Genomic DNA, 13,297 nt, shown 5'->3' with positions numbered 1-13,297 from the left:
CTTTCAATAGGTAATTTGGCAAAACTCAATGAATGTATTCAAATGTAATTTTGTATTATAAGTCTAGTAGAGGAAGAGAAGAATATCAAAATCAAAACTTCACAGTCAGATTAGAGTGGACAGACATGCAAGTCCCCACTTTGCATGCCTAAATTAAGTCCAGATCAAAAATATATTGTTAAACAATACAAATGTCTACCATAAAGGAAATGTCTAAATAAATAAAAAAAATCTGCTTGTATGGTAATATATGATACACCAGAATGCTTCTTTATTTCTCAATTATTGTCATAAAAAAAGACATCAAAATAAAATGGCATTTATAATAGACTCAAGGAATCATCGCTATCTTTGAGCAGTTCATCGTCCTGTTAGTCCAACAACCAATCTGAATATGGCAACTTACTATAGAGCATGCGTACAAGCATGCTAATCTTCATTGGCAAGAAAACAGCAATTTTCAAATAAACGAAACCTCCCGAAACAACAAGATATTAATTGCATGTCATCATCTGATTGAACCGTTATACAAAGTACGTAAAATGTTGTTTCATCGGCGTATTGCAGGACCGGACACGACAAGGTGTGATCGAGAGGGTGAGAACGCATGCCAGTCGCCGAGGCCTGGGTGATCATGCGCTGCGGCACGTCAGCAATCAGGATGAAATGGAGGGTGAGAGGGAGTCACCCTGCCTAAGCCCGCAATGACACGGGAGCCACGGGCCAGGTCTCCCATTAAGCAAGATAGCGGAGGTTGTAGTACCGTTGAATATGGCAACTTACTATAGAGCATGCGTTCAAATAGACGAAACCTCCCTGTTACAATTAATTAACCACGTGTTAGTTAATGAGATAATCCCTGCTTTTGTGGAACCGCATTGAGTTGCCTTTGGCAGCGGACGCGATGGTTACTCACACCCCACGCATCCCTAATCGCGCCCTTTGCACTTGTATAGATAACCACTCTATCAATGAATGAAGGGACACCGTTCCGTTACTTGTCTTCGCTCTTGTTTCTAGTTTCCGTTCTAACACTCCCGAACAACAAGATATTAATCGCATGTCATCATCATCTGACTGAATTTCCTCAGAAAAAAAATCTGGCTGAACTATTTTATACTAAGTACGGAAAATTGACGAATGCTTTAGAAGCTGATCTGTTGCTCAGTATACTTGCGCAATGGTTGTACTGAATATTTATTCCAAACAAAAAGCTGGAAAAAAGAGAAGGCAATGTAATTCATGTTACCCACAGAACTCCATGTATCCATCTCATATTTTTCGTGTATGATCATGATCTTACCAACAGGAAGACTATCATCCAATAATTCATGGAAACAATGTAACGAAAAGCCTACTTGTAAGGCATTGGAAATTTCTAAATTCTCACAACTCAGAATGCAACTACAAGGCGTTTACCCTCCCAACTTCTTCTTGAGCAACTTCTCCTTTACCTTCCTCTTCGTTGCTTCCTCTGCCTTCCTCTTGTCTTTCTCAAACGCTGCTCTCCCTCTTTTCTCATACCTTATTCTTCCTCCACTTCCTGCCTCTTCGCAAGAGCCTCCTGCATCTCCCGGACATGCTCTGGGACCTTCTTCATGTCAACCTTCTCTTTAGGCGCCTCTGCCTCCTTTTCCTCCTCCTTGACCTGTCCCATTAGGTGCAAGACTGATCAATAAAACAGTCTTATATTTGTAAGACATATAGAGGTATATTAATGCTGGGCAATGTGCAACACAATATTTACCTAAGGCCACGCTTGGATTACTGTTTTGCAGCAATTTCCAAGCATAAGATGTACACCTGTAAAATTATTAGGTGTGGCTGGGAAACAACTACTTGGTTGGTCGTTCAGATCCAAAAAAAATGGGCAGCTTTGTTCAGATCCACCGGGGGAAAATATCATGCCTTTCACTCTTGTTTCCTTTCCGCCTGGATTTTACAAGTGCCCCTTTTAATACATTCGTGAAACGGCAATCCATGTGGGCCCTAATTGTAGGTGACAAATCTATGGGGTAAGAAAAAAAACAAAATATTGGCATCTCAGCTACAAGCAGAGCAAACCATTGCCATTAGCTAGTGGTACCTACAAGAAAAAATGTATTTTGGTAAAGATTTATTTGTAACTATATCAGACAGTGATAATGTTTCTTGTCTAAAAAGCTTTTCTGACATGTCCAACATAGGAAGAAAATAACATCACTATCAAGGATCAAATATTAACAAGTGTTTCCAGAGAAAAAACTCCATTAAGCTACGAGGCCCACTGAACAGACACTTTTATGAGGGTTAGTGAATTCAAATTTCTCAGCCTGTCAAACTTGTGCATGTGATGAAATTCTAAATTTGCCTTGGTCTAAACATGAATCTCATTGTAACTATACAGATATAAACAAACACATTCTTACAATATGTCTCATTTCCTCATCTAGCAGTATATTGGAATAATTTTCATGCTCCAGATCACATGATAAGATAATCAATATTTTGGTGTGCATTTCAAGCAGCTTTCAATTCTACAAAAGAAGTGTTGTTTGAACAAGCACCCAATTGCGTGTTGTTTTGTGCTAAGGAGAATGCCAAATTGGAGCAAAACATACAACCAGCAAAACACAACAAAAAAAGGGAGGTAAAACCTGAAGGTAAATGGGCACTGCATTCTTGTTCTAGCAACAGTTACGTCTGCTAGTAATCTGCTAGTACACTGATCTGTCTGTCCACCAGAAATAGGAACTGATTCTTGTTCAATCAAGCAATCTGAATGAGGGCTAGAGAACACACATAGGACGAACTGGGATAGTACTTTCTTCTTGCCTAAAAAAATGTTTCTAGTAACCGAAGAATGATTGGCTGGTAGACGAAATTGCAGACCAAAAAGATCCGACCCAGCCCAAAGTGCAGTATTAAAGGTTCACCTGATTGATTTGTGATTGGTGACCTCAACGATGCAATAGGGAGAGTTGCGGCGGCCATGGCGCCAGTCCGTCACAGGCTTGGGTAACGCCGAGAAGACAGGCGCGTCGGCGGCCGCCCCAGCGTTGGCATCGGCACGTCGACAGCACTAAGAGATAGGACAGGGCGCATCAGTAGCGGGGGCTCGTGGTTCTGTGCATCAGACAGCCGGAGTCGAAGCGGCGCAGACCCTTGTGGTGGCAGATGACCAAGGGGCGGTGAGTGGTGAACAAGGATTCCAATTTTTTCCGGCAATGTGCTAGCATGGCACGGTTTGGAGGCGCAGGGGTGGTGGATCAGCGTCGGGGAAGGAGTGGGGGCTGAGAGGCACCGGGGAACGCGATGGGGCGGTTTGAGGCATGGGAGGCCGTGCGATGCGAGGGTAAGAGTAATTAGCGGCGTGGTGGGTGGGGAATGTGCTAACCATGTTTTAGTGCTATATAAACATTGGAGCGGCCTGGAGTAGGGTTTTTTTTAACACCGACCTGGGTTAGTAGATGTAGTAGTAACATCCATTAAGAAAAGGAAATTTGTTAACAGGGAATCTTATGGCCGCCAAGTTAAATGCGCCAGTTTTGAATCATCAGATTGTCCTCGGATGATAAAACTACAACTCATGTCATGGTCTACATCTCAAACGAATTTGAACAAGGGGGCATACCGATGCATATTTACCATTAACGGGGAGGCGATGGTACGGTACTTGGAGGCTTGAGATAGCTGGAGACGCCAGTACATATGTAGTTGTTGGGTCTTTGCATATCAAATTCCTGCACATCCAGCAGCAGCTTTTGCTTGATGTCAACTGCGATCACCCGCGAGTTCCTGTTAGTTGCACTGCTCACATTTGTCCTGAGGTACAAGACGCCATCTGTGTTGGAGCTGAGAATGGGGTTGGAGACAAAGAGAGACTGGGGCAAGTTGTAGCCAGAGATATCACTAGAATGGAGTTCGAGCTCCGGCTGGAAATGCAAATCACCCAGGGTTTCCAAATCCAAACCCTCGTGGAACCCCTCCAAGGTCCATGTGAGCACCGTCCAGCCACAAGGGGTTTGTGAGCAAGGGATGCTGGGGGCGGCGTGGACCTGTAGGTCGACGAACCTGATGATGCCAGTCTCTTTGACAAGGACAATGTCCCGATAGTTGCATCCAATGTCAACGGCAAGAGGCAGCCAATTTGGCGGCTGCGTCGGCTTTGGAAGGGAGACATAGCGGAGCGGTCTGCAGGGTGTGTGGTCTGCGAGCACGTCAGAGAGGAGCATGCCATTCCAGAGGTCGACCCAGCCCATGATGCCACCTCCGATGGCAATGGCCATGTCGATGTCGCATATATAGTCGGATGGCAGCGGCGGCTGTGGAATAGCAGCTGGCTCGCGGATCCAAACCTTACGATCGCTTCCGCTTCTAAACCCTAATACCCGCACCGCCGCCGCAGCCGCCGCCGCCTTCACCGCCGCCGCCGCGTCGCCGCCATGTCGAGCGCCGCCACCACCGGTTCCACTGCTGCGGGCTTCCTCCCGGCCTCTCTTGCGGCTCTGCTCAACCTCCCGCTCGATGCCGTCTCTGTTCCGGCTCCGATCGGGACAAGGAGCATCGGCTCCGTCTTCTCCACGCCGCCGGCGCTCTCGCTTGGGCGTGACCTCGTGGTCCACACCGCGGCGCCGCCGTCCGCTGCGGACTCCGCAGGCGTCGTCCCGCCGCTCCTGCCGCAAGCGGATCACACTGCCCCGCTGGCGGGGTTGGCGGCGTCCGCCCCGGCCGCGGGCCTTGCGGCGTCCGCACCGGCCGCGAGCTTTGCGGCGCCCGCCCTGGCTGCGGTCCCGCCTCCTCCCGCATCGGCTTCGGTGCCTCCGGCTGCCTCCATGGTGTTTGCACCCCAGGCAGCCTCCTCGATGGGATTGTCTTCGCCGCCGCCGTTTCACTTCGGTCATCTCATCACCATCAAGCTCTCCGCCGACAACTACATCTTCTGGCGTGCGCAGGTTCTCCCGCTCTTGGGGAGTCACTACCTGCTAGGCTACGTCGACGGATCGCTTCCCTGCCCACCCGCACTGGTAGACAGCGTGCACGGTCCGGTCTACAATCCGGCCCATCGCGTCTGGACGGGGCAGGACCAGGCGAACCTCTCCTCCATCCAGGGGTCGCTCTCGCCGGCAGTTGCCGGCCTTGTTGTCTTCGCGAAGACGTCTCATGAGGCCTGGACCATCCTTGAGCGCACCTTTGCAGCGCAGTCCCAGGCTCGTGTCTCTGCACTCCGTCGTCAGCTTGGAGAGTGTCAGAAGCTTGACTCCACTGCCACTGAGTTCTACAACAAGGTCAAGGGCCTCGCCGACACATTGGCCTCCATTGGACAGCCCCTCACCGACTCCGAGTTCAACTCGTTTATTGTCAATGGTCTTGATGAGGAGTATGATGCCTTAGTCGAGATCATCAACGAGCGGGGCAACTCGACACCCATGCTGGCACACGAGGTTTTCTCTCAGCTCCTTCTCACTGAGCAACGGGTCGAGACTCGCCGCACCAGGGGCACTGGCTCCCTCTCGGCCAACGCCGCCACCAAGGGTGGCCCCTCTTCTTCATCACCCCGGTCTCCCTTGGGGCTGCCACCGTCGCCCGCCTCGGCCCCCCCACCTACTGCGACCTTACCGGGGGCTGGCGGTCCACGTGTGTGTCAGCTTTGTGGCCGCGATGGGCACTGGGCCTCCAAGTGTCATAAGCGCTTCCAGCGAAGCTTCCTTGGTCTTGGCAATGACGGCAAAGATACACGCAACAATGCCCGTCAGGTCGCCATGGCTGATCGTCCCGCGCCGCAGAAGCAACAGGGACACACTCAGTCCTACTCCATCGATCCACACTGGTACATGGACTCTGGGGCGACAGAGCATCTAACCAGCGAGATGGGGAAGCTTCACACTCGTGAACCCTATCATGGCTCCGACAAGATCCACACCGCCAATGGAGCAGGTATGCACATCTCTCATATTGGTCAAGCATCTCTTCTCACTAGACATGTCAATAGGAGTCTTCAGCTTCGCAATGTTCTTCGAGTTCCATCTGTGACCCGTAATCTTCTTTCAGTTCCTAAACTCACACGTGATAATAATGTGCTTTGTGAATTTCACCCTTTTGATCTTTTTATTAAGGATCGGGGCACGAGGGACATTCTTCTTAGTGGACGGTTGTGCCAGGGCCTCTACCGTCTGGAGCATCCTGGTGTCGCTCGTGTTTTCAGTGGAGTTCGGGTCTCTCCGTCACAGTGGCATGCTCGTCTTGGTCACCCGGCCACACCTATTGTCCGTCATATTTTGCGTCGTCATGAGCTTCCTAGTTTGTCTAGTCATAAAGATGTAGCAGTGTGTGATGCTTGTCAGCAGGGGAAGAGTCATCAACTTCCTTTTTCAGAGTCCAGTCGTGAGGTGAAACATCCTTTAGAACTTGTGTTTTCAGATGTATGGGGTCCTGCTCAGACTTCTGTCAGTGGTCATAATTACTATATCAGTTTCGTTGATGCTTATAGTCGCTTTACCTGGCTTTACCTTATTAAACGCAAATCTGATGTGTTTGATATTTTTGTTCAGTTTCAAAAACATGTTGAACGTCTTCTCAAGCACAAAATTGTTCATGTCCAGTCAGACTGGGGGGGGGGTGAGTATCGCAACCTCAACTCTTTCTTTCAGTCGCTTGGGATAGCTCATCGTTTAGCATGTCCACATACACATCAGCAGAATGGTTCAGTCGAATGTAAGCATCGTCATATTGTTGAAGCTGGTCTTACTTTTTTGGCCCATGCATCTGTTCCGTTTCGGTTTTGGAGTGATGCTTTCACCACTGCATGTTTTCTCATCAACCGTACAACTACTCGTGTTTTAAACATGAAGACTCCCATTGAGGTTCTCCTTAATGAACAACCTGATTATACCTTTCTCAAGGTATTTGGGTGTGCTTGCTGGCCGCATCTTCGTCCATATAACAAGCGCAAGCTTGAGTTTCGTTCTAAGAAGTGTGTTTTTCTTGGCTATAGCTCTCTTCATAAAGGTTACAAATGTCTTCATGTTCCCACTAATCGTGTCTATATATCTCGGGACGTCGTGTTTGATGAGCATGTTTTTCCCTTTGCCAACCTTCCTGTGTCCACTGTCGAACCACCATCCCTGCATTCATCCTCTGTTGCTTCTGACCAATTTGATGATGTTGCATACTCTCCTTTGCTGTTACCTAACCATGGTGCAGGAACCGGACGTGGAGCTCGTTTGGAGCTGTTGGAGGATTCACCATCATCATCGTCGTCTTCTGGTGGGCACGTCGATCGCCCTATGTTGCATGGCATCGATTCGCGTGCCCATGCATGGTCACCCGACGAGCCCGTCGCACCGAGCATCTCCAGTGCTCGGTCCGTTTCGCCAGCGGCCGCCGAGTCGCCCGCGGCTCGGCCCGTCACGCCGTCTTCGCCTGCGGCTCGGCCCGTCACGCCGTCTTCGCCCGCGGCTCGGGTCCTCACGTCGCCTTCATCAGCGGATCGGCCCGCGACACCGGCCGCGCCACGGCCCACTATGCCGAGCTCGCCATCGGCCCGGTCTGTGATGCCGGAGTCGCCAGCTACTTCGTCTGCTCTGCCGGCTTCGCCGGTGGGTCGGCCTTCTTCGCCAACCGAGTCCGAGGCTACCGTGACTGGCTCCTCGTCACCGGCTGACTCGTCAACGTCGCCGTCCTCCAGCCCGTTGCAGGCTGCTCCGTCGACCTCGGTGGTTCCTGTGTCCCGACCACATACATGCAGTCGCAGTGGCATTTTCAAACCTAAGGAACGTAAGGATGGTACGGTTGCTTGGTTGGCTGCTTGTTTGGCTGCTGCTGTTGCGGATCCATCTTCTGAGCCTCGCTCATATCAGGCTGCCCTGCGCATTCCACATTGGCGAGAGGCTATGGAGCAGGAGTTTCATGCTCTTCTTCGTAACAAGACATGGACTCTCGTTCCTCCACCACCACGGGTAAATGTTATTGACTCAAAATGGGTATTCAAAGTGAAGAAGCATTCGGATGGATCTATTGAGCGTTACAAAGCGCGACTTGTTGCTCGCGGTTTTCGGCAGCGTCATGGTCTTGACTATGAAGACACCTTCAGTCCTGTCGTCAAGCCTACCACTATTCGGCTTCTTCTCTCCATTGCTGTTTCTCGTGGTTGGTCACTTTGTCAACTTGATGTGCAGAATGCTTTTCTACATGGATTTTTGGAGGAAGAGGTTTATATGAAACAGCCGCCTGGTTTCTCTGATCCTGATCGTCCTGACTATATCTGTCGTCTTTCCAAAGCACTATATGGTTTGAAGCAAGCTCCTCGTGCCTGGCATGCCCGCCTTGCCTCTGCCCTTCGTGCTCATGGGTTTGTGCCGTCTACTGCTGACACTTCGTTATTTCTTCTACAGAAGCCAGAAGTCACTATGTATCTTTTGGTATATGTCGATGATATTATCCTTGTCAGCTCTTCTCAGTATGCTGCTGATGCTCTTGTCTGCTCTCTTGGTGCTGATTTTGCGGTCAAAGATCTTGGGAAGCTTCACTACTTTCTTGGAGTTGAGGTCACTTCTCGTGCTACTGGTCTTGTCCTTACGCAGAAGAAGTACTCCTTGGAGTTGTTACAGAGAGCTGGCATGCTGAAGTGCAAACCGACCACCACACCCATGTCGTCTACCGACAAGATAACAGCTGTTGATGGTGAGCTTTTGTCTCCTACGGATGCCACAGAGTACAGGAGCATTGTTGGTGGACTTCAGTACTTGACGATCACGAGACCAGATATCTCTTATGCTGTTAACAGGGTTTGTCAGTATCTTCAGGCTCCCAGAGATACTCATTGGGCTGCTGTTAAACGCATTCTTCGTTATGTTCAGTTCACCCTGACATTTGATATGCATATTCGGCCGACTTCCTCTCGGGTCCTTTCGGCCTTCTCTGATGCAGATTGGGCTGGTAGCCCAGATGACAGGCGATCCACGGGGGGTTATGCAGTATTCTTTGGCTCTAATTTGATCGCCTGGAGTGCTCGGAAACATGCTACTGTGTCACGTAGCAGTACTGAAGCTGAGTACAAGGCTGTGGCTAATGCTACTGCAGAGATTATTTGGGTGCAGTCTTTGCTTCAGGAGTTGGGTTTGTCTCAACCACAGCCTCCTATTCTTTGGTGTGATAACATCGGTGCTACATACCTTTCTGCAAATCCAGTATTTCATGCCCGAATGAAACACATTGAAGTTGACTATCACTTTGTACGGGAACGTGTATCACAGAAGCAACTCCAGATCAAGTTTATCTCATCTAAGGATCAACTTGCAGACATCTTCACTAAGCCTTTACCGCTGCCACAGTTTGAGGCTTGTAGGCGCAATCTTACCCTTCTCAGTTCTTTAGAAAGTGGCTAAGATTGAGGGAGGGTGTTAGACTATGTATAGCTTCTGTACCTATGTACGTATATGGTACATATTGTAACACAACCATTATATATAATGAGATAAGCCACCCCTAGAGGGTTGTGCTGGTTCCCCAAAACTTATTGTCTTACAATATGGGCTATTGCTAGAGTCGTGGAAGTAGTCGTAGGCAAGAGCTGCGACTCTGTAGGCATCACAAGCATCATCCTTGGTGAGAGAGTCTGAATTGGCGGCGACGGAGGGGTGAGCATGGGTGGAAATGTTGTTGCGGTACCGCACGACACCGATCGCACTGGAAGGGATGCGGTCGCATCCCGTAGTCGGCAACATTTCGGGAGGGAACTTCGTGAGCCGGGTGAGCTCCGGCTCCCTCGCTGGTGAGGATGCTGCCTTGTAGACGAGGTATTCGTATTTGCTCTTCTTGGTGTCGAAGGGGGAGGGACGGCCGAGCCCGATGCAGTGGGTGATGAGGGCGAGGTTACCGTCCGTGGCGAACACGTAAGGCTCGGGGAAGAACAAGCAGGCGTCTTCTTCGCCGTGGTCGTCGGGGAAAAAGGCGTGGCAGCAGAAATGGGAGACGCGAGGCGGCTGGGCGAAGCAGAATGTGACCTGCACGTCCACCTCCTTGCCGTCCAGGTTCCTGGTGAATCGACAGTGGGCGGAAGTGTGGTTTCTCTTATCGACCATGTACGCGACGTGGTCGAGGAGGACTTCCGCCCAGTCCCACTTTGCCGCCGCCGCCGCATCTTCCGTGGCCGGCGGACGAAGTGATTCTTCGCGATAGGGTTTGAGCGACATGGTGGATCTTGTGGTATCTCACACAGGCGTACTCCTAGGGAGGAGTGCTACTGGTATTTACTGAGATGAGAGGAGGGGTGAGGTCCAAGAATCAGGTTGTAGTCGGAACCGGATTCACGAACAAACACGAGACGAAGACGGAGACGGAGACGGAGTGCCCTCCGGCAAGATAGATGGCGGAAGAAGAAGTGGGGGAGTGGGAGTGGGAAGAAGGGGAATGGACTGGCTCGGCAGCGGCGGAGGGAACAGACTAGTGTCTCTCCAACAAACAACAAACGGTGGCCGTTGGGGCTTTGCTACGGACGGCCCTCCTCTCTGCCCGTCCGCTGCAAACCCTAGCGCCCAAACCTGGCCACATGGGCCGTCCCCTTTTCTTTATTTAGCGCCCACTGCTCCTCCCCTCTTGTTATGTTTTCCTTTTCTTCTTAATTTTCTTTTTTATTTGGCGGAAACTTCTTATTTTTCCTTATCCTTGCATTCTATGGTTTTATTACAAACTAGATGATACCCCACGCGTCACAGTGAAAACTGATGGGAATGTATTTTGATTGATTTATTTGTATGGAACAAAAGTTTTAAGTTAATTTAATTGTATGAAATAGAAAATTTAAATTATGATGTGAGAACTAAAATTTGAAATACACATGGTTTACTATGTTTAATTATTGAGTTGATAAAATAAGAAGTCAAATTTCAAATACGACATTTTTTAATAGATTTAGTTGTGTGAAATATTAATTAAATTAAAATATAAGAACTGGAGTTTGAAATACATATGATTTACCATATTTAATTATCGAGTTGAGTCTTTTCTCATGCATATTTGCTTGTTTTTATCGGATGACACTGAAGTGACTGCGTATTTACATGTTGAGATGGGCATTTTTCATGCATGTTTGCACGCTGAGATGGCATATGTGCATGTTAATAGAAATATGTTAGTAGAGAGCTAGCAATTTAAATATAGAAGATACATGCAAGACAACGAGGTCAGAGCATCATGCGTACATGGAGTGGATAACAAATGACATATCCATGACAAAGGTGAAAAAAAGAAACCTATGAAATGTCACCGTTCTTTCACGCCAAACCTTCAACAGGCTACGCGATTGCGCCATTGCCGTCAAAGAGTTGCGCCACCCGTGACTTTGTCTGAATCTGTCAGGATGTCCATTGAAGATGGTCCTCACATGCCACCACAAAAAGTCCTCTGGATCATGTACTAATCATCCTAGATCTTAAAAAAACAATGTCGACATCTAACCTAATTATGTCATCAGACATTCAACAGTCCGGGCCTTGTCGATGAACTGGGGAGAAGACAAATCACCACTACTTGATTGCAGCGTGCATGCTCCAGCGACACGACTAAGAGTCTACAATGATAGTCACAAATCATTGCCATGCATTATGCAGTCACGCTATACTTAGTCATTCCTACTCGGACAAAGCATCACCTTATCTGTAAGCCAGCGGTCCTTCCAAAGAAGATCGTTTTTGTGCACAAAATTATCTTAACATGGTTAACGACTACCTTGTAGTAACGGTTCTTAAAATCAAAAAAATGTTTCCATGTAGCATGGAAGATTTCACTAATGTATAGTGATGGTTAGCAAACATGGCTAACCTACATGGTAAGCGTTGAATTATATCCATTGGTTCCGGTGAGTGAAGAGATAATGATGGTTTGACATAGCATGCTCGAGCGGCGCTATCGAACTGCCACCTATGACACCCCTATTATCCACACTGGTTGTTACCATGACACAATTATGTGACGCCCCACCATCCGCATGGCTCAAATTTTGCCCACCCGTCTATGTGCCAATGCCTGCCGCCCTACAAGAAGACCTTAGTGTGTTGTTACACCACCAGGGAAGAAAACTCCACCGGTCTTTGGTAGTGGGCCCACCACCATCTCAATCTATGGAAGAAGATTGACCCTCACCTTGATTGTCCACATGGTAAAACAATGCCCACCGCATGTGTGCAAATTGATGTGGGCCTAGGAGAGGACTTTTGTAGGTCGCTAAACCACCAGAGAAGAAAAACCCACCACTCTTCTGCTAGCGGGCCCAGCATCATCTTGATCTCTAAAAGGAGACCGACCCTCGCCGCCACTATCCACACGGCCGAAATGCTTCACACCACCTTTGTGCCAATGGTTGTCGCCCTAGAAGAGGACTTTCGCGTATCACTACAACACCAGAGAAGAAAACCACAACACTCTTTTGGTAGCGGGCCCAACCCCATATCGATATCTGGAAAGAGATTGACCCTAGTCGCCACGTCCACATGGCCGAAACGCTACCCACCGCCTATGTGTAATGGCTGCCATCCTAGAAGAGGACTTTTGCGGGTCGCACCACCAAAGGAGAAAAACCCACCACTTTTTTTTACAGCAAACCCACCACCATATCTATCTCTAGAAAGACATTCACCCTCGCCACCACCTATCGAATGGGGCAGAGTCACAGGACGGCTGGATCAGAGCGGGGGGAAGAGGGGAGAAAGCAACGGTGGTGGAGAGTTTGAGTGTGGAGGTTGCTAGGGTTCGATAGAGCTTTTGACCCTCCTTCGGTCTCCTCAACATGATTTTGTTTCCACATATAAAAATATCATAACAACTACAAGGTTAACAATGCTCATGCATCGCAACAGGGGCATAGATATTCTAGTGGTTAAACAATAATCATGTTCGACATATAGGGGTCCTTAGACAGACATTGTCAAACATGATTGCAGTACAAGATTATTTCATTTCACACAAAAAGCAAAAAAAAGCTACTGTGACACCCAGATAGTTACGCTACAGTAACCCTCCGCTAATGATGCCATGTCACCATGATTACTATTGTTAATCTTGCGATGATTCAAATCCCGTTCAAATTTCAAATTTAAAATCAACTCAAACAATTAAAGTTTTGAAAAGTCAAAACTAAGATGTTCTTAATGTGACAAATAAATCATGAATATTATTGGTGGAGAAACAACATCTTTATAAAATAATGAAATACCCTAAAGTGATTAAAACAACAGCAAAACAATTAGTTATACTTCTAATATATTTTACAAAATACTAAACTATTTTAGCAAGGTGCCAAAGTTATTGTGGCAGTGGTATA

This window comes from Triticum dicoccoides, chromosome 3A (assembly GCF_002162155.2).
Source record: "Triticum dicoccoides isolate Atlit2015 ecotype Zavitan chromosome 3A, WEW_v2.0, whole genome shotgun sequence".
In the NCBI taxonomy this organism is placed as follows: Eukaryota; Viridiplantae; Streptophyta; class Magnoliopsida; order Poales; family Poaceae; genus Triticum; species Triticum dicoccoides.
This window is presented reverse-complemented; position numbering follows the sequence as displayed.